Below are 20,880 nucleotides of genomic sequence, written 5' to 3' on the forward strand. Positions count from 1 at the left end.
CCAACTAGCCCCAAACCAAGTAACACCATGAAATCCAATTTAATGGGCCAACAGACACATGGACAGATGCTCAACACCACTAATCAACAGGGAAATGCAAATCAAAATCACAGTTAGATATCACCTTAAACTTCAAAATGGCTAGTATCAAAATGACAAGAAATAAGTGTTTATGGGATGTAGAGAAAAGAGAACCCTTCTGCACAGTCAGTAGGAATTTACATTGGTGCAAACACTGTGGAAAACATTATGGAGGTTCCTCAAAAAATTAAATATAGAACTATCATATAATCAGAACTACCATATGATCCAGTAATTCCACTGGAATTGGATAAATTCCTGAATATTTTCAAATTAGTGTTTTTATTTTCTTTGGGTAAAGATATATGCACCCCTATGTTTATTGCAGGATTATTTATAATAGCAAAGATATGGAAGCAACCTAAGTGTCCATCAATAGATTAATGAAGATGAATGGAAGATGGAATATTATTTAGCCAAAAAAAGAAGATGATGATCCTGCCATTTGCAACAATATGGATGGGCCTAGAGGGTATTATGCTAAGTGAAATAAGCCAGACAGAGAAAAACAAATACGATTTTACTTATATGTGGAATCTTAAAACAAAGGAACAAACATAAACATCAGAAACAAACTCATAAATACAGAGAAAAAAGCTAGTGGTTGCCAGAGGTGAGGGGATTATGGGGATGAGTGAAATCGGGGAAGGATATTAAGAGATACAAACTTCCACTTGTAAAATAAATAAGTCATGGAGATGAAAAGTAGAGCATAGGGAATATAGTCAATAATATAATAACAACATTGTACAGTGACAGATGGTAACTATGCTTATTGTGGTGAGCATTGTGTAATGTATAGAATTGTCAAATCACTATGCTGTACACCTGAAACTAATATAACATTGAATGTCAACATAATATTTTTTTAAAGAAATGCTCCCAGGAGAAACTGTTAAGTGAATGGAGGAAAGTACAAAGAGGAAGGGGGAAAAAAGACAAGTAAGGGTGAGATTTTGGAAAAAGTCCTGCAAAAAAAAAAAAGAAAAGAAAAGAAAAAGTCCTGCTTATGTTGGCTTCAGTTTGATATCACAGAGGAACACTGATAGGTATATTTATAGCAGAGGACTGCTCCTATTTTATGGGGCCATGCTGAACAGCAATCATCAGATAAGGGCCAAACACAAGGGATGTAACCCCCATGGCCCATCCATATCCAGAGTCCAGTGATAGGCTTCAGGAGATGAGACAGGTGTGAATTTTGGAAGTGAAGGCACACTGAATTCAGGGGAGAGGCATAGAGAAATGATAAAAAGGATCCAACTGAATCTGGGTGGAGCATGAGTAGTGTCTGCTAGGGTCCAATTGCCACATATAAACAGTGACAAGTTAGTATAAATTTAAAGTGAGACTCAAATAGATGTGAGAAGTGCATGAAGTAGTCACAATTTTTGGAGGATACCTATAATAGGTTTAACTATAGCCCCCACTGCTATACATGGTCCTGAGGGCATAAATAATTTCTATCATTTTTTTTCCACTACCCATTCTAGATCATTCTGTTGGCTAGTATTTTTGCTGGAATAGAAAGCTCATCTGGTGTCCCAGACCTCTGTTGACGAGAGGTCTGGGTTCCAATTACTGGTGTGGGCCATCACTCTGATAGATATATATGTGCCTAGCCCTGTCCCCACTTCTACAGTCAGCTCTGGCCTGCAGAAGAGAGCCACTTTGGACTCTCAAACAAAATCATTTATTGCAACAGAAGGAACTTTTAAATGATTCTGGTGTCTCATGCATCAAAACCTTCCTGATAGCCTTTGTGACCACAGTGTTTTTCCTTTTGGGGGGGGGGGTGTGGATAAAAGTCATCATTTTATTTCAATTTAAAAATTTTTTATTTAAATTCAATTTAATTAATATACAGTATATTATTAGTTTCAGGGGTAGAATTTAGTGACTCATCAGTTGCATATATACCCAGTGCTCATTACAACAGGTGCCCTCCTTAATGCCCTTCCCCCAATTATCCCCATTCCCCTGTCCACCTCCCCTCTAGCAACCCTCAGTTTGTTTCCTGCAGTTAAGAATCTCTTATGGTTTGCCTCCTTCTCTGTTTTCATCTTATTTTCTTTTTCCTTCCCTTCCCCTATGCTTATCTGTTTTGTTTCTTAAATTCCACATATGAGTGAAATTATATGGTATTTGTGACCATAGTCTTTTAGTGGGAAGTGCAAGCCCTTACTAGGGACAAGTAGGCCAACTCTGTAAACTCTGAGGTTCCAGGGCATCTGCAGAGCCACAGGGAGTACTCTATCCAGATTTCCCCATCCCAAGTTTTCCCAACCAGGTCCCTGACTTGAGCATAGATAGCCAACCTGCCTGGACTGGGCATTAAAATGTCACTGGAGGGTTCAAGATAACAACATAGTAAGATCTTGTACTCATATCCACTCATTAACACAACAAATCTACAACTACATATGAAATAATTCTCTCTGGAAAGGACCCAAAAATTGCATGAACATAGCATCCACAACAAAGGATAAAAGGATAGCATCAAGGGAGCAAAGAGAGGCAGAGACATGGACTCACCAGGGATAAAATTACATTCCAGCTACAGCAAATGACCATTAAGAGGGATATCAAAGTTATAGAATTTTTCTTTCAGGAGCAAGGGATTCAAGTTGTACATTAAACACCCCAACCTTTAGATCCTGCACACAAGTGATGAGGCCCCAAAACACCAGGCTTTGAAAATCAATGGGGATTATGTTCAGGAAAACTAAAACTGTAGAGAATTGGACACCCTTCTCTTAAAGGATCTGACTACAGACTCACTTGACCTGGAAACCAGCACAAGAACACCCATTGGAAAAGTACAAAGACCATAGGAAGGGAGACCCATTTGCTAACCTTAAAGCATCTGCTGGAGAGGCAGGAAACATCAGGGAATCCTTGGGGACTGAGACATTGGTGGAAGCCATTTTTGCAACCTCAGTCTGATTAATACTGGTGCTGGTGGACACCATTTTAGAATTCTCCCCTTAACTTGCTAGCACCAGTGGTCACACCCTCCTGAAAATCCTGCCACCAATACACCACAGCAGTCATGGACATGTCCCAGTGTAAGCCCTGGCCACTGATACACAATGGCTATGGTGCTGACAGAATAGGAGGGTGCTCCCATAGGGGATACCACTTGAGTTGCTGGATTTGGTGACCAGGGGAGATTGTGCTTCTGGGCCCAGAACATCTCCTACGTAAGTACAATACTTCAAGAACAGAAGTAGCTGAACTACAAATGCATAGAAACACAGAGTCAGACAAAATGAGGAAATGGAGAAATATGTTCCAAATGAAAGAACAAGACAAAACCTCAGAAAAAGAAATAAGTGAAATAGAGTTAAGCAACATACCTGATAAAGAGTTCAAAGTAATGGTCACTAAAGATGCTCACTGAGGTGCGCCTGGGTGGTTCAGTTAAGTGTCTGCCTTCAGTTCAGGTCATGATCCTGGGGTCCTGAGATCGAGCCCCACATGGGGCTCTCTGCTTGGTGGGGAGCCTGCTTCTCCCTCTCCATCTGCCTGCTTCTCTCTCTTTCTCTGTCAAACAAACAAACAAACAAACAAACAATAAATAAATAAATCTTTTTAAAAAATGCTCACTGTACTTAGGAGAAGAATGGATAAACACAGTAAGAACTTCAAAAAAGAGATAGAAAATATAAAAGTACCAAACAGAAATTATAACTGAACTTAAAAAGACATTAGGTTTGTTCAGCAGCAGACTGGATGAAGTAGGAAAAATGGATCAGCATACCAGAGGACAAACCAATGACACTTAGCCAGACAGATCATAAAAAACAAAACAAAAAGAACAAAAAAAAACTGGGAGAAGTGAAGATACCTTAAGGGATCTTTGGAACATCAGGCAGAATAACATTTGCATTATAGGAATCCCAGAAAGAGAAGATAGAAAGGATGAGAAAAGATATTTGAAGAAATAATGACTGAAAACTTCCCTAATCTGGGGAAGAAATCAGATATCCAGATCCAGGAATCTCAGAGAGTCCAAATAAAATGAACACAAAGATATCCACACCAAGACACATTGTGCTTAAAATGGTAAAAGTTAAGGATAAAGAGGCGTTTAAAAGCAGTAGAGGAAAACAACTTGTTGTATATAAGGCAAAACCCATAGGTTGTCAGCAGATTTTTCAGTAGAAACTTTTAAGGCCAGAAGGGCCTTATGACATGGCATGACATATTTAAAGTGCTAAAAGGAAAAAACTTCCAACCAAGAATTCTCCAAATTTCATTCAGAATTGAAGGAGATATTAAGAGGTTTCCAGGTAAGCAAAAACTAAAGGAGTTTAACATTTCTTGTAGGTCTTGCTTAGTGGTGATAAAGGAACTTCTCTAAGTTAAAAAGAAATGGCACTAATTAAAAATAAAACATATGGAAATAAAAATCTCACTGCAAAAAGTAAATATATAACAGGTAGTGGATCAATCACTTACAAAACAAGCATGAAGATTAAAAGACAAAAGTAGTAAAATTAACTAAAATTACAATAATTAAGGGAATCATAAAATAAAAAGAGTCATCAAAAATATAAAATGTGGGAGTAAAAAGAGCTTTGCAATGTGTTTAAAATTAAGTTGTTATCAACTTAAAGCAGACTGCAATTTACATAAGATATTTTATGTAAACTTCACAGTAACCACAAGGAAAAAACATATAGTAAATATACAAAAGGAAATGAGAAAGGAATCTAAACATAACACTAAAAAAATCCATCAAAACATAAGGGAAGAGAAAAAGAGAAGAAAGAAACAGAAGAACTACAATAACAGCCAGAAAACAATTAACAAAATGGCAATAACTATATACTTCTCAATAGTTACTTTAAATGTAGAGGGATAAATTTGCCTATCAAAAGAAATGTGTGACTGAATAAATGAAAAAAAAAAGACCCATCATATACTTTTTACAAAAGACTCACTTCAGAAGTAAGGACACACACAGACTGCATGGAATATGTTTTTCCATTCCTTTGCTTTCAAATAGAAATGAAAAGAAAGCTCATGTAGCTATATTCATATCAGAAAAAAATAGACTTTAAAACAAATACTTTTTTTTAAATTTAATTTAATTTTATTATGTTATGTTAGTCACCATGCAGTACATCATTAGTTTTTGATGTAATGTTCCACGATTCATTGTTTTTATATAACACCCAGGGCTCCATGCAGTACATGCCCTCCTTAATACCCATCACCGGGCTAATCCATCCACCCCCCGCCCTTCCCCTCTAAAACCCTCAGTTTGTTTCTCAGAGTCCATAGTCTCTCATGGTTCATCTCCCCATCCAACGTCCCCCCTTCATTTTTCCCTTCCTTCTCCTAATGTCCTCCATGCTATTCCTTATGTTCCACAAATAAGTGAAACCATATGATAATTGACTTTCTCTGCTTGACTTATTTCACTTAGCATAATCTCCTCCAGTCCCGTCCATGTTGATGTAAAAGTTGAGTATTCATCTTTCTGATGGCTGAGTAATATTCCATTGCATATATGGACCACATCTTCTTTATCCATTCATCTGTTGAAGGGCAATTCGGCTCTTTCCACAGTTTGGCTATTGTGGACATTGCTGCTATGTAAAACAAAGACTTTAATGAAAGACAAAGAAGGGCTTTATATAATGATAAAGGGGTCAGTTCAGCAAGAAGGTATAACATTTATATATATATAAATATATATATATGTTTTATTGTTAATTAGTGCCATTTCTTTTTAATATATATTATATATATGTATATATACATAATATATATGTGTATATATATAATATATATATGTATATATATGTATGTGTGTGTATATATATATACACACACACACACACATATATGTATTTGGTGGAGCACCAAGTACATAAAGCAAATATTAACAGACCTGAAAGAAGAAATTGAAAGCAATATGATAATAGTAGGAAACTTTAACATCCCACTCACATCAACAAACAGATCATTTAGACAAAAAGTCAGTAAGAAAACATTGGCCCTAAATGACATATTACACCAGATGGACTTAACATATATATAGAACATTCCATCCCAAAGCAGCATAATACACATTTATCTCAATTTCACATGGAACATTCTCCAGGATAGATCACATGTTGGCCTACAAAACAAGTCTCAATAATTTTAAGAAAGTTGAAATCATGTTAGGTATTTTTTTTTGACAAAAAAGTTATGAAACTAGAAATTAATTTTTAAAAAGGGGGAAAAGCGGAAAGATGGCGGAGGAGTAGGGGACCCTATTTCAGCTGGTCCCCAGAATTGAGCTGGATATCTACCAGACCACTCTGAGCACCCATGAAACCAGCCGGAGATGTAAGAAGATCTGGATCTCTACAAACAGAATATCGCAGGCAGTTGGTTTTAAGGTATGAAGTGGAGAGCTGTGATTCCGCAGGCAGATATCAGAGGATAAACGGCAGTGGGAGGGTGCCTGGCCCTGGGGATCCAATACCGCTGGTGAGTGACAGCCTCGCGAGCTGCGGACGGGCACAGATTCGCAGACCGGTAGCATCAGGGAAAAGACCTTAGGGCAGCCCCCCGGGTGGAAACCCGGAGTGGCGGGGTCGCGTGCACGTGAACTGCAGCCCCCCTGACAGAAACCCGGAGCTGCAGAGTTGCGTGCACGTGAACTGCAGCCCCCGGGACGGAAACCTGGAGTGCCAGGGTCGCGCCGGTGAACTGCAACCCCCGGGGTGGAAACCCAGAGCGGCCGGGGCGTGTGCGCGAACTGGGAGGGCTGGCGGTTTTAGAAGCACAAAGGGCACAGGAGCCTGGAGGCAGGACCGGGAGTGCTGCGGAGGGGCACACAACCCAGGACGCTGCAGTTTATAGCAGCACGGACAGAAACGGAGACAGTGTGGCCTGGAGAGCTCACTGAAGAACAGACTGCGGTCTCTCTGCTCTGAGGCAGAGGGTTGGAAATGGTCTCTTCTGCTCTGACTCGTGGAAGAGACATGGAAAGCTGCCAGGGAAAGGTGCCAGAGAACAAAAGCCCCAAAGACTGATTCCCACTGAGCCCATCCCCCACCACAGGGGCATAGGGCAACTCCGCCCAAACAGGGTTGCCTGAGTAACAGCACTGGCAGGCCCCTCCCACAGAAGACAGGCTGGGAAAAGAAGAGGCCAACAACCCTAAGGTCCCAAGAAAACAGGTGCATCTTGCTTGGGTTCTGGTCAATAATTTGGACTCTATACATTCCCTCAAACACCCATCAACAGAATGACTAGGAGGAGCTCCCAAAACAGAAAAGACTCAGAGGTTATGACTTATGCTGCAGATTTACAAATGGATGCAGATATAACCAAGATGTTGGAGATGGAATTCAGGCTAGCAATTGTGAAGACAATTGCTAGAATGGAGAAATCAATTAATGGCAACATAGAGTCTCTAAGGGCAGAAATGAAAGGTGAATTGGCAGAACTTAAAAATGCTATCAATGAGATCCAATCCAATCTAGATAATCTAACAGCTAGGGTAACTGAGGCAGAAGAGAGAATAAGCGACCTGGAAGACAATATAATAGATAAAAAGGGAAAAGAGGAGGCCAGGGAAAAACAACTCAGAATCCATGAAAATAGAATCAGAGAAATAAGTGACACCATGAAGTGTTCCAATGTCAGAATAATTGGAATCCCAAAGGGAGTGGAGAGAGAGAGAGGACTAGAAGATGTATTTGAGCAAATCGTAGATGAGAACTTCCCTAATCTGGGGAATGAAACAAACATTCGAGTCCTAGAGGCAGAGAGGACCCCTCCTAAGATCAAGGAAAACAGGCCAACACCCTGGCATGTATTGTAAAACTTGCAAATCTTAGAACCAAGGAAACCATCTTAAGGGCAGTTAGGGGGAAGAGATTCCTTATGTACAGAGGGAGGAACATCAGAATAACGTCAGACCTATCCACAGAGACCTGGCAAGCCAGAAAGGCCTGGCAAGACATATTCAGGGTACTAAATGAGAAGAACATGCAGCCAAGAATACTTTATCTGGCAAGGCTTTCATTTAGAATGGATGGAGAGATGCAGAGCTTCCATGACCGGCAGAAGCTGAAAGAATATGTGACCACTAAGCCGGCCCTGCAAGAAATATTAAGGGGGGTTCTATAAAAGGAGAAAGACCCCAAGAGTGATCTACAACAGAAATTTACAGGGACAATCTATAAAAACAACGTCTTCACAGGCAACATGATGACAATTAATTCATATCTTTCAATAATCACTCTCAACGTGAATGGCCTAAACGCTCCCATAAAACGGCACAGGGCTGCAGATTGGATAAAAAGACAGGACCCATCCATATGCTGTCTACAAGAGACTCATTTTGAACCTAAAGATACATCCAGACTGAAAGTGAAGGGATGGAGATCCATCTTCCATGCCAGCGGACCTCAAAAGAAAGCTAGGGTAGCAATTCTTATATCAGACAAATTAGATTTTAAACTAAAGTCTGTAATAAGAGACACAGAAGGACACTATATCATTCTTAAAGGGTCTATCCAACAAGAAGATCAAACAATTGTAAATATCTATGCCCCCAACATGGGAGCAGCCATCTATATAAGCCAACTGTTAACCAAAATAAAGAGTCATATTGATAACAGTATGTTAATTGTAGGAGACCTCAATACTCCACTCGCAGCAATGGACAGATCATCTAAGCAGAAAATCAACAAGGAAACAAGAGCTTTGAATGATACATTGGACCAGATGGACCTCATAGATATTTACAGAACATTCCACCCTAAAACAACAGAATACTCATTCTTCTCGAGCACACATGGAACTTTCTCCAGAATAGACCACATACTGGGTCACAAATCAGGTCTCAACTGATACCAAAAGATTGAGATTATTCCCTGCATATTCTCAGACCACAATGCTCTAAAACTGGAACTCAATCACAAGAAAAAATTTGGCAGAAATTCAAACACTTGGAAGCTAAAGACCACTCTGCTCAAGAATGTTTGGGTCAACCAGGAAATCAAAGAAGAACTTAAACAATTCATGGAAACCAATGAGAATGAAAACACATCGGTCCAAAACCTATGGGATACTGCAAAGGCAGTCCTAAGGGGGAAATACATAGCCATCCAAGCCTCACTCAAAAAAATAGAAAAATCCCGAATTCACCAACTAACTCTACACCTTGAAGAACTAGAGAAAAAGCAACAAACGACGCCTAAGCCACGCATTAGAAGAGAAATAATTAAAATTAGAGCAGAAATCAATGAATTAGAAACCAGAAATAAAGTAGAGCAGATCAATGAAACTAGAAGTTGGTTCTTTGAAAGAATTAATAAGATTGATAAACAACTGGCCAGACTTATCCAAAAGAAGAGTGAAAGGACCCAAATTAATAAAATTATGAATGAAAGGGGAGAGATCACGACTAACACCAAGGAAATAGAAACAATTATTAGAAATTATTATCAACAACTATATGCCAATAAACTGAGCAATCTGGATGAAATGGAGGCCTTCCTGGAAACCTATAAGCTGCCAAGACTGAAACAGGAAGAAATTGACAACCTGAATAGGCCAATAACCAGTAACGAGATTGAAGCAGTGATCAAAAACCTCCCAAAAAACAAGAGTCCAGGGCCTGATGGATTCCCTGGGGAATTCTACCAAACATTCAAAGAAGAAATAATACCTATTCTACTGAAGCTGTTTCAAAAAATAGAAACAGAAGGAAAACTTCCAAACTCATTCTATGAGGCCAGCATTACCTTAATCCCCAAACCAGGCAAAGACCCCATCAAAAAGGAGAATTTCAGACCGATATCCCTGATGAATATGGATTCCAAAATCCTCAGCAAAATCCTAGCTAATAGGATCCAACAATACATTAAAAGGATCATCCACCACAACCAAGCGGGATTTATCCCCGGGATGCAAGGGTGGTTCAACATTGGCAAATCAATCAATGTGATAGAACACATTAATAAGAGGAGGGAGAAGAACCATAGGGTCCTCTCAATTGATGCAGAAAAAGCATTTGACAAAATACAACATCCTTTCCTGATTAAAACTCTCGAGTATAGGGATAGAGGGAACATTCCTCAAGTTCATAAAATCCATCTATGAAAAACCCACAGCGAATATCATTCTCAATGGGGAAAAGCTGAGAGCCTTTCCCTTAAGATCAGGAACACGTCAAGGATGCCCACTCTCGCCACTATTGTTCAACATAGTACTAGAAGTCCTAGCAACAGCAATCAGACAACAAAAAGAAATAAAAGGTATTCAAATTGGCAAAGAAGAAGTCAAACTCTCTCTTTTCGCAGACGACATGATACTTTATGTGGAAAACCCAAAAGACTCCACCCCCAAATTACTAGAACTCATCCAGCAATTCAGTAATGTGGCAGGATACAAAATCAATGCACAGAAATCAGTTGCTTTCTTATACACTAACAACGCAACTGTAGAAAGAGAAATTAGAGAAACGATTCCATTTACAATAGCACCAAAAACCATAAGATACCTCGGAATAAACCTAACCAAAGAGGTAAGGGATCTATACTCTAGGAACTACAAAACACTCATGAAAGAAATTGAAGAAGACACAAAAAGATGGAAAAACATTCCATGCTCATGGATCGGAAGAATAAACATTGTTAAAATGTCTATGCTACCCAGAGCAATCTATACCTTCAATGCCATCCTGATCAAAATTCCAATGACATTTTTCAAAGTGCTGGAACAAACAATCCTAAAATTTGTATGGAATCAGAAAAGACCCCGAATCGCCGAGGAGATGTTGAAAAAGAAAAACAAAGCTGGGGGCATCACGTTGCCCGATTTCAAGCTATATTACAAAGTAGTGATCAGCAAGACAGCATGGTACTGGCACAAAAACAGACATACAGACCAATGGAACAGAATAGAGAACCCAGATATGGACCCTCAACTCTATGGTCAAATAATCTTTGACAAAGCAGGAAAAAGCATGCAATGGAAAAAAGACAGTCTCTTCAGTAAATGGTGCTGGGAAAATTGGACAGCCACAAGCAGAAGAATGAAACTCGCTATTCTCTAACACCATTCACAAAGATGAACTCAAAGTGGTTGAAAGACCTCAATGTGAGACAGGAATCCATCAAACTCCTAGAGGAGAACATAGGCAGTAACCTCTTTGACATCGCCCACAGCAACTTCTTCCAAGATACATCTCCAAAAGCTAGTGAAACAAAAGCAAAAATGAGCTTTTGGGACTTCATCAAGATAAAAAGCTTCTGCACAGCAAAGGAAACAGTCAACAAAACAAAGACGCAACCCACAGAATGGGAGAAGATATTTGCAAATGACACTAGAGATAAAGGGCTGGTATCCAAAATCTATAAAGAACTTCTCAAACTCAACACCCAAAAAACAAATAATCAAGTCAAAAAGTGGGCAGAAGAGATGAACAGACACTTCTCTGAAGAAGACATACAAATGGCTAACAGACACATGAAAAAATGTTCATCATCATTAGCCATCAGGGAAATCCAAATAAAAACCACACTGAGATACCACCTTACACCAGTTAGAATGGCAAAAATGGACAGGGAAAGAAACAACAAATGTTGGAGAGGTTCTGGAGAAAGGGGAACCCTCTTACACTGTTGGTGGGAATGCAAGTTGGTACAGCCACTTTGGAAAACAGTGTGGAGGGTCCTCAAAAATTTAAAAATAGAGCTACCCTATGACCCAGCAATTGCACTCCTGGGTATTTACCCCAAAGACACAGATGTAGTGAAAAGAAGGTCCATATGCACCCCAATGTTCATAGCAGCAATGTCCACAATAGCCAAACTGTGGAAAGAGCCGAGATGCCCTTCAACAGATGAATGGATAAAGAAGATGTGGTCCATATATACAATGGAATATTACTCAGCCATCAGAGAGGATGAATACCCAACTTTTACATCAACATGGATGGGACTGGAGGAGATTATGCTAAGTGAAATAAGTCAAGCAGAGAAAGTCAATTATCATATGGTTTCACTTATTTGTGGAACATAAGGAATAACATGGAGGACATTAGGAGAAGGAAGGGAAAAATGGGCGGGGGCACTTGGAGGGAGAGATGAACCATGAGAGACTACGGACCTGAGAAACAAACAGGGTTTTATTGGGGAGGGGGGAGGGAGGATTGGTTAGCCTGGTGATGGGTATTAAGGAGGGCACGTACTGCATGGAGCCCTGGGTGTTATACGAAAACAATGGACCGTGGATCACTACATCAAAAACTAATGATGTATTGTATGGTGACTAACATAACATAATAAAATTAAAAACTACAAAAAAAAAAAAAAAAGAGGGAAGTTTATAGCTACTTCGGGGCTACTTCAAGAAGCAAGAAAAATCTCAAGTAACCTTACCTTAACACATGGAGGAGCTAGAAAAAGAGCAACAAAACCAAAAACCAGCAGAAAGAAGGAAATAATAAAGATTAGAGCAGAAATAAATGATATAAAACTTAAAAGAAAATAGAACAGATGAATAAGACCAGGAGCTGGTTCTTTGAAAAAAATCAATACAATTAAATCTCTAGCCAGACTTATCAAGAAAAATGGAGAAAGGACTCAAATAAATAAAATCACAAATTAGAGGGGAGAAATAACAACCAATAGCACAAAAATACAATTACAAAAGAATATTATGACAAACTATATGCCCACAAATTGGACAACCTAGAAGAAATGGATAAACTTTTAGAAACATACAACCTGCCAAAACTGAAATAGGAAGAAATAGAAAATCTGAACATACCAATAACCAGCAAAAAGATCGAATCAGTAATTTAAAAACTACCAACAAACAAAAGTCCAGGACCAGATGGCTTCATAGGTGAATTCTACCATACATTTAAAGAAGAGTTAATATCTATTCTTCTCAAACTATTCCAAAAAAACAGAAAAGGAAGAAAAACTTCCTAATTCATTCTATGAAGCCAGCATTACCCTGATACCAAAACTAGATAAAGACTCCACTAAAAAAGAGAACTACAGGTCAATATCTCTGATGAATATAGATGCCAAAGTCTTCAACAAAATACTAGCAAACCAAGTCAAATAATACATTTTATTTTATTTCTAAGATTCTAGGTTTTTTTTTTTAAGATTTATTTATTTATTTGAGAGAGAGCGAGAGCACAAGTTGGGGGAGGGGCAAAGGGAGAGGGAAAGGGACAAGCAGATTCCCTGCTGAGCAGGGAGACCGAAAAGGGGCTTGATCCCAGGACCCTGAGATCATGACCTGAGTCAAAGTCAGACATTTAACTGATGAGACACCCAGGCAGCCCCAATAATACATTTTAAAAAATCATTCACCACAATCAAGTGGGATTTATTCCTGGGTTGCAAGGGTGGTTCAATATTAGCAAATCAATCAACATGATACATCACATCAATAAGAGAAACGATAAGAACCATATGATAATTTCAAGATGCCGAAAAAGCATTTGACAAAGTATAACTTCTATTCATGATAAAAACCCTCAACAAAATAGGTTTAGAAGGAACATAACATAATAAAGGCCAACTATGAAAATATCATGGTTAACATCATCCATAATGGGGAAAAATGGAGAGATTTTCCCCTAAAGTCAGGAAAAAGACAAGGATGTCCATTCTCACCACTTTTATTCAACATAGTGAATGTTGTGGAAATCCAAGCCACACAAATCAGACAAGAAGAAGAAATAAAAGGGATCCAAATAAGTATGGAAGAAGTAAAACTTTTACTATTTGCAGATGACATGATACTATATATAGAAAACATATAAAGAAATTATAAAAGACTTCTAAAAAACCCAAAGAACAATCAATTTAAATAATAGAAGGTATGAGCAGACATTTCTCAAAGAAGACACCCAGATGGCCAACAGACACATGAAAAGATATTCAACATCACTCATCATCATGGAAATGCAAATCAAAACCACAATGAGAGGGGAGCCTGGGTGGCTCAGTTGGTTAAGTATTTGACTCAATTTCAGCTTAGGTCATTATCTCAGAGTCATGAGATTGAGCCCCGCATTGGGCTCTGCACCGAACATGGAGCCTGCTTAAGATTCTCTCATTCCCTCTCCCTTTGCCCCTCTCCCTGCTTGCACACTCTTAAAAACCAAACTAAACAAAACACAACAAAAAAACAAAGCCCACTACAATGAGATAGCCCCTCACATCTGTCAGGATGGCTAAAATCAACAACACAAGAAACAACAGGTGTTGGTGAGGATGTGGAGAAAGGGGAACTATCTTGCATTGTTGGTGGGAATGTAAACTGGTCAACCACTGTGGAAAATAGTATGGAAATTTCTCAAAAATTAACAATAGAACTATCCTATGATCCAGCAATCACACTACTGGATATTTACCCAAAGAATACAAAAAACAACTAATTCAAAGGGATACATGCACCCCTATGTTTATTGCACCATTATTTACAATAGCCAAATTGTGGAAGCAGTCCAAGTGTTCATAACAGCTGAATGGATAAAGAAGACATGGACTCTGAGAAACAAATAGGGTTTTAGAGGGGAGAGGGGTGGGGGGATGGGTTAGCCCCGTGATGGGTATTAAGGAGGGCACATACTGCATGGAGCACTGGGTGTTATACAAAAACAATGGATCGTGGATCACCACATCAAAAACTAATGGTGTATTGTATGGTGACTAACATAACATAATAATAATAAAAAAAGAAGACATGGTGTGTATATACAATAGAATATTATTCAGCCATAAAAAATGAAATCTTACCATTTGCAACAACATGGATGGAACTAGAGAGTATGATGCTAAGTGAAATAAGGCAATCAGAGAAAGACAAATATATGATTTCATTCATATGTGGAACTTAAGAAACAAAATAAATGGGCAAAGGAGAAAAGATAGAGAGAGAGATGAACCAAGAAACAGATTCTTAACTATAGAGAACAACCTGGTGGTTACCAGAGGGGAGGTGGGTGCAGGGATGGGTGAAATAGGTGATGGGGATTAAAGAGTACACTTATCATGATGAGCACCGAGTAATGTATAGAATTGTTGAATCACTATATTGTACACCTGAAACTAATATAACACTGTATACTAACAATATTGGAGCTAAAATTAAAAACTTTATAAAAATATTGACAAGATATTAAATGTCACTAGAGTTCTGCTTCTCCTACCTTCATTTGTTGTTTTGCTGTTTCTAGTCTCTCAGCCTTATTGTAGATTGGGGCCTCTTTATAAAAGCTACCAAAGAGCTCTCTTGCTCTCACAATTATATCTCAAAAAAATGAGCAATTAACACACAACATTGTATAAGTTTTAGGTATACAATGCTGATTCGATACATTTATATATTGCAGTATGATTACCACATTAGCAAACACCTGTCAGGTCACATAAATATAATTTATTTTTTGTTGTGAGAACAATGAAGATCTAGTCTCTTAGGGACTTTGAGGTTCATTATATAGTATTTTTTACTATAATCACGATGCTATTTATTAGATTTCTAGAACTTATTTATCTACTAGTTTCAAGTTTGTACCCTTAAACAGCTCCTCAATTCCTCCACCCCTGGAAACCACCATTCTACTCTGTTGTTATTCAGTTTTATAGATTCCACATAAAATTTATACCATAGTATTTGACTTTTTTGACTTATCTCACTTAGCACAATGTCCTCAAGTTCATATAATGACATTCTTTGTCTCACTACAGTTTTGATTTAAAGTCTATTTTATCTAATATAAATATAGCTACCACTGCTCTTTTGGTTTTCACTTGCATGTAATGTGTTTTTCTATTCCTTCACTTTGAACCTACATGTGTCCTTGGAGCTAAAGTGAGTCTCTTGTTGGTAGCATATAGTTGGGCCTTATTATTATTATTTTAATCCACACAGTCACTCTGTGCCTTTTGATTAGAGAATTTAATCCATTACATTTAACGTAATTCTCGGTAAGTAAGGACTTCTATTGCCATCTTGTTTTGTGGTTACCTTCTGGCTTAATTGAAACATAGCATCTTATAATAGTCTATTTTATGCTGATAACAACTTAGCTTCAGTCACACACAAAAATTCTACTCTTTTACTGCCTCCCCCCCAATACATTGTATGTTTTTGATGGGTAAAGTATTCTTGGTCAGCAGTTTCTATGTGACCATGCTGGCACCTGAACTTGGACTTCCCAGCCTCCAAAACTGTAAGAAATAAATTTCTGCTGTTTATAAGCTACCCAGTTTGTAGTATTTTATTACAGCAGCCAAAATGGGTGTGACAGTGTCCTTAAAATAATATTTAAATCAAAATAGAACTATTAATGAAATTCTTTTTCTTTTTAATGTTTTTCCCCCACCCTGTTTCATATATTACATACTCCAGTTTTGGTGATTTCTCCTCAAACCATTTTTATGCACAAATATGTACATATTTATATATAGATTTTTTAAATGCTCAGTAGTATCATAAGTGCATTTGTTCAACATTTTTTCCCACCAAACTGGACATGGATAGGTTTCCAAACTAGTACATATAGTTATGGTTCAGTATTTTTTAAATGTTGTATAAAAGTGGGTGGTACAGATATCACGTTTTTTAATTTTTATTTTATTTTATTTTTTCCTGGTAAAGTACCTTTATTTCTTTTTTTTTATTTTATTATCTTATGTTAAGTACCTTTATTTCTTATAACCCAAACCATCATTCTTCCAAGCCAGCTAGTGTTTCACATCTGATTCCTAAGTCCATTTGAGTCTCAGTTAAAGAATGTTCCCTCAGAAATTAACTACATGCTTACCTCACTTTTTTTCTCTTTGCAGATAATTCAACTATCACATGGTTTTTTAAAACCTTTCCCATGTAGGGGCATCTGGGTGGCTCAGTCGGTTAAGTGGCTGCCTTCGGCTCAGGTCATGATCTCAGGGTTCTGGAATTGAGCCCCGCATCGAGCTCCCTGCTCAGCAGAGAGCCTGCTTCTCCCTTTCCCTCTGCCTGCCACTCTGCCTACTTGTGCTCTCTATCTCTCTGTCAAATAAATAAATAAATAAATAAAATCTTTAAAAAACCTTTCCCATGTAATGAAAATTTTGATTGTGCCCAGTTTTTAGCTCTTATAAAGTATGTTCATTGGAAAAGTTACAAAACTGTGTAAGTATTTCTAAAGAAAGCTTCCTAGCAGTGCAATGCAATCCTTTTAATTCAAGGAACTGAGATCCAGAGGGCAAGAAATTTATCTAACGCCAGATTCAAACCATGACTGATGCCAGTGATTGCAAAATTTCCATGATACCCTATTGGTCTTTCAGCTTAGTTAAGAAGGAAGAAAGGACATTTCCTTTAATTAATGTGATTGATAGATTTCTTGAGAATAATGCTTGAAAGCCTAGTCAGTAATTGTCATGCATTTTCATTTTGTCACTCTTTTTCTAAGTATGGTTGTTAAATGCCAGGGACATTTTTATTGGCAGGATGAACATTTACAATTTTTTTTTTTTTCGGAATAGAGATTTGAGTTTTTGTGACTTCAGATTTTTTTGGTTTTTTGTTTTGCTATTCCTCCAAGGTTGTCTGTAGATATGATTTGAGTACTCTAGTATAATAGTCTATGACATGAGGATATTCTGAACAGTGGGAGAGACAAAGGGAAATCAATGCTCTATAATAGAGATAGGGTTAAGCATATAGTAGGGCTATAAGAGCAGGTGAATGGGCAACTTGAAGATTTACGTAGTGGGTGATGCTTGAGTTGAGATTTGAAGGATGAGTAAATATTTATTAAGTGGGAAGTACATTCTAATTATAGGGAACAGTATGTGCAAGTACTTGGTGTTCTGAAAAAAATTGGTATAATCAGGTACTTTCTATCTTGGGATTGGCAGGAGTTGCAGTGGGAAGGAAGCAGAAACCAAATCACAGAAGGCCTATCCCCTGTTAAAAACTTGATCTTTCTGCCTCCAATCTTGTCTCAAGTTGTTGTGATTGTCTAGATGAGAGATGAGAGTCTAAACTATGGAATGAGACATGATATACTTGAGAGATTTAAAGATTGAACAGATTCCAGCTGAAACTTATCCAGGGTCCTAGTTCTGTTGAACCTCAAACTAATTGGGAGACAACTGGCAGCCAAGAGATGGGAAAATTGGTAGTTATCCAATTTCTTGTCTGATTCAAAATTTCCTTAGTTATTTGAGACCCATATCCAAGATACTTTTTCAGGGTCTATAGAAGGCATTTAAGCACACTGCTAATATTTGTGATTCTAAATTTCTTTTCAAGACACTGGTGAGAGCAGTCAAAACATAAACCATGCACCTAAGGAAGTAGTGAATTAAGAATAGAGTACAAAAGCTTGAATCCTGGTCATTTCTAATGTAAAAAGTTGTTAGGGCTTGAATCTTGGTACAATTCATTTCCATTGCAAAGGCACACAATAAATTAACTCTATTTTGATTGCACTATATCATCATAATAGAGATATATTGATCTCCTCTTTTTGCTTATGTTTCAAAGGCAAATACTGTAGAGGCACATTAATACTATCCCCACTCTTAAAATTCTCCCCTACTTTCTTTCCTTGTAATTTCACCAATGTTATAGTTTGGACTGTCCACACCAGAAGATCCCAGGCTAATCAATTTCAAAATTGTCTAAATGAATGACGTTCAACTTAAAAACAAAATGGCCTACCATCCTCTGTAAACAGAAAATAAACTTAATGAGAAGATATTGGGCAACTTACGGAATTATCAGGAGAAAGAAAATCAGTTTCAAAAAATAGAGGCAGAGGTAAAAATTCAATGCAAGAAGCAACTAAAGATACAGGCTTCAGTGCTAGGACCTCACACAGCTGGCAATGCCTCCATCAATTGATCTGGAGCAAGCAACATCAAGAAACTAGGATACTAGTTTTGAGAATTTTGACACTATCATTAGTGGATGCACAGCATTCAAAATCTCATATGCAAGAATTTGATTAATTGAGTCCTGGTGATATGCCCATGTCCAGCTGCCAAGAGGACAAGGGAAAGTTGAATATACCTTTGGACTTATAGGTTATAGCATTAGGCAATCACACAAGACCCAATAAGAAGGAATTCATGCTGAATATATATTATTGATTGCCACACTAATTCTGTGTTAAAAATCATCCCAAACTTAGTTGCTGACAGGACTATGGGTTCACTGGATGATTCTGCTGATTTTAACTGGGCAGTTCATCTGGTCTTGGCTGGGCTCACTCTGGTGGTCAGCTGACTGTTAGCCAGTCTAGGATGGTCTCAGCTGGGATCACTGGCTCACTTCTATGTATTTCATCTTCCAACCAGATTTCCTGGACATATTCTCATGGCAATTACAGGTATCTAATACCCACACTTGGAACTGGCACACTTTCAGTTCTACCACATTTTATTGGCCAAAGTCCAGATTTAAGCAATGGGGAAATTATGATTTCTCCCATGAAGAGGCAGAATCTAAGACTGATTCCAAAAATAGATGGAATTCACCCTTCTTTTATCACCACTCTTTTTACTTTTAGAATGAGGAACAAAATCTCTTGTCTACCCTTCCACCTGGCCATCCAGTTTCTTTTTTCTTAGACATTAGTAATTATAGGTAAATATGTATGCATGTTTCCTTTTTTACACAAATGTTTACATATTTCAAAATTCTGTACTAAATTATTTATATTTCATGTAACTTGAAGATTATCCCATATTCATAGGCATATATATCTGTAGCATCAATTCCTGAAAGTGAAATTACTGGGTCAAAGGGTATATACATTTTAAAATTTAATAGTGAAAAACCATCCTTCATAAAAAACTTTATATATGCCCTCCCATCATGAAATCTATGTGATTACTTGTTTTTCCAACCTCTTGCTAAAATGCCAATCATCAATATTATAAACATGAATTTTTAAAAGGTATCTCGGTGGATTTTTAAAGTTTTACTTTAAGTTTGAAATTATTTAATAAAGTTGCAAGAACAGTAAAGTACTACCATGTCCCTTTCACCAAAATTCTACAATTATTAAGAATTTAGCCTGTTTGCTCTGTAATCCTCTCTCTATATAAATAGCCACTGTCATTATTTGTTTTCTGAACCATTTGACAGCAAGTTGTGAACACGATGCTCCTTCACTCCTAATTACTGGAACACAAAGACCCTCTGTTAACCTAAAAAGCCACAATCCAACCATCCTAATCAGGATGTCAATACTGATGGAACATTACTGTTTATAGATGATGCTGTGCTCTTCTCAGTGTATCACACCAGGGGGCACCTAACAGTGACTCACCCCACCACTGTCGATGTGAACCTTGATCACCTGCTCAAGTTGGTGTCTGGTGGATTTACAGGTGGAGAAGCCTGCCATTTCCACCTTTGTAAGTGAGAAGTATTTTGTGAGAAGATCTCTGATGAGAAATGGGATATTGGCCTAATCTCAAATTTCCACTAACCAGCCTTTGCATCCCTTGATGACTCTGACTAGAACCAATCAGCATTATAACTGTTGCCAAATGGTGGGGGTTTCCCCCCATTTCTTCTACATTAGTTGACATTCAACTGTAAGGAAAAGTATTTCTTTCTCATATGTTTATATCAGTATGTACTTATACAATTTTATTCCATTATAATCCATTACTGTCCTGTATTTTGATGCTCAAATTATCCCAGATCTGGCCAGTGGGAGCCCCTGAAAGCTGATCCCAAGTGCTTTGAGCAACTCCTTACTTTCTGGCACAAGATATCTCAGGCTCATCTTGTACT

General features: G+C 37.9%; 1 long non-coding RNA gene across 1 annotated transcript in view; it reads right to left on the bottom strand.

Moving 5' to 3' along the window:
- Window positions 1–3,446: 3,446 nt before the first annotated feature.
- Window positions 3,447–20,880, bottom strand: part of LOC118541624 (uncharacterized) — a 170,081-nt gene continuing 152,647 nt past the window's right edge. Inside the window, exon 3 of the long non-coding RNA XR_013446147.1 lies at window positions 3,447–3,627. This is a non-coding gene — a long non-coding RNA (uncharacterized LOC118541624). The remainder of the gene's footprint in view (window positions 3,628–20,880) is intronic.

The sequence above is a fragment of the Halichoerus grypus genome, chromosome 3 (assembly GCF_964656455.1).
Source record: "Halichoerus grypus chromosome 3, mHalGry1.hap1.1, whole genome shotgun sequence".
In the NCBI taxonomy this organism is placed as follows: domain Eukaryota; kingdom Metazoa; phylum Chordata; class Mammalia; order Carnivora; family Phocidae; genus Halichoerus; species Halichoerus grypus.